This window comes from Triticum urartu, unplaced genomic scaffold (assembly GCF_003073215.2).
Source record: "Triticum urartu cultivar G1812 unplaced genomic scaffold, Tu2.1 TuUngrouped_contig_111, whole genome shotgun sequence".
Lineage (NCBI taxonomy): Eukaryota > Viridiplantae > Streptophyta > Magnoliopsida > Poales > Poaceae > Triticum > Triticum urartu.
The window spans coordinates 71015-73318 of NW_024111525.1; the positions used below are offsets into that span (position 1 = coordinate 71015).

Here is a 2304-nt window from a genome sequence, read left to right on the forward strand (position 1 = left end):
CATGAGAGAGATAATTTCCGTTTCTCTAGAGAAATAAAAATGAAATTACGAGGAATTATAACAAATGCAACTGAGGAAGTATTCACCAACTGTCAGGTAGTTCAAAGAACACTAGAAGTAAAATTTACATCCAGGTCCATAGACCACTTAGCGACGACTACAAGCACTGGAGCTAGCCAAAAGGCGCACCTTCGTCATCACCCATCCGTTGTCGGAGAAGGGCAAACATTGTTGTGGTAGATAGCCAGGAACAAAAATACGCTGCAGCTCGTTAGTTTCCAGCTGAATATGTTTGATGGACCATTGGTATGCGCTTATTTTGTGTGCAATAACAATGAATCTATTTGGTCCCAATAGCCAATAAGCCATAATATGTTTTCCAGCTGTCCTAGCTCTTGGCATCAAAGATGATTGTTTGCTACATATTCAAGTCGATACATCAAGGTCTGCATAAAGTTATGGATAAGTTTAAAAGATTTGACACTATCTAGTGTATAGTTCCAGATTCAGATGAAAAAACATTCTGATTGAAATCATAGTATTAATTATACTTTGGTGGTAGATTTAATTTTAATTTCTCCCAAAAATTGTCCCAATACCGTGAGTGTAATGCACGTGTATGTGAGCATCTATGTTAAAAAAGGCCATGATACGGGTTCAAATACAAAGAGTAGGAAAATAAAAATGTTCAATTAAATTATTCCAGCTAGAAAAACAATTCATAATGCTCCCAAGTGAATCTTTATTTCCAAACATTATTCTTGGTCATTTTCTTGCTACAATTATCTGATGCATTCGCAGTGACCATCACGGCAGGTCCCACCTCCGTAACCATCTCTGTTGCAGATATCATTACAAAATGAAGTATCCGTACATGGAGTGTAGGGTTCACGGTGCCCCTCGACGCCAATGTTAGCTTCCTTGCCTACAGCAATGAAAAATAAAAGGTGCCATCAGAACCTCTTGTTGTTCGTATTTAAACTAGGATTCTGTGAAATCAATGTACTATGCAAATAGTAGGACAACAATGGAGTGCTAATACAAACATAGGAAGAACATCTACTGGCTGGTATATAATTATTATGTACTATGTAAACCATATGTACCACGACAGAATTGTAATGGTGATCATAAAATCACAAGGAAAACACCTCTTTCTTTCCATGCCATTGTTAAATAACAGTAGGTTTAAAGTACTATGAGGCATGATAACTTTTAAATAAGGGGACGAACGCGACGCACAAGTTTGCACTACAAGGAAAAATAGTTTTATATCTATTTTTTGCGAGTATGAGGAAAAAGATACTTGCCTATCTTAACTAAACACCTCACTCTATTAGGCACGGTTGAAACACTTTTCTCTTGCAAAAATACTTGCATATATTAACTTGAATGATTAAACTTCATAAGAAACATTCATATCATTGGCAACAGAGAATGATGCAATAGGATCAATTTTTTATCTAGCTCTAGGAAACCACAAATTCATATATACTACAGTTGATAAGCTCGGGTAAATAGAAATGTACCTATCTTCCTCCCTGATGCTTCACTCGACAATAAAGTGGTTGAAACCATCAAAAGTGCCATCAAGCACAGAACACCAGTGTTGATCCGGATTAGAGCCATAATGAAATTGTTTAGTGTTCTCTTCTCCTATGTCCGTTTGGTTTAGACTTGTACTACTTTGCTGGTTCCTTCTGCTGTTTATATAGAGGCATGGCCGATTCTTGGAGTATCAATGTTTGCCATTTTATTCATTCCTGCTTTGGCGAGTTTCCTTTTTACAATTCGCCGTGATTAATAAGGATCCTCGGATTATACGCACATCATGGAATATCCTATAGGTATCGATTGACAGACTACAAATACATCCATAAGGAGTTTCTTAGTATTCCATATACACAATTAGGGCATTTATTGCCTCCTAAAAATAACCATATGAAATTAATTAGTTTTCCATTATAACATTGTGACATTTTATTGCCTCCCAATATTATTTACAGACGGAATTAATTAGTAATACTCCATACCAAGATTATGGTATTTATTCGCTCCAAAATTACAAGGGAAATTAATTAGTAGTATTCCGTAACAAGATACATAGTGTATAAGAAAATGTGTCATCTTGACAGTTTGGTATTGCTTTATGTATTTGGCACCTATGATTTTTGAACAAGACACAGTGCGTTGCACATACGGTCTAGCTAATGCATAGTCTCCTGATATTTGATTGAATTTGTTATTTTGATTTTTTTAGTCAACTATGCAGGTTTCATTTGGTGCGGTGGCGTGTTTTTTTCC

General features: G+C 35.9%; 1 long non-coding RNA gene across 1 annotated transcript; it reads right to left on the minus strand.

Moving 5' to 3' along the window:
- Positions 1–671: 671 nt before the first annotated feature.
- LOC125526629 lies at positions 672–1735 on the minus strand. The gene is made up of 2 exons (XR_007291829.1): positions 1530–1735; positions 672–925 (listed from the first exon to the last, which is right to left on the minus strand). It is a non-coding gene; the product is annotated as an uncharacterized LOC125526629 (long non-coding RNA).
- Between the last annotated feature and the right edge of the window lie 569 nt (positions 1736–2304).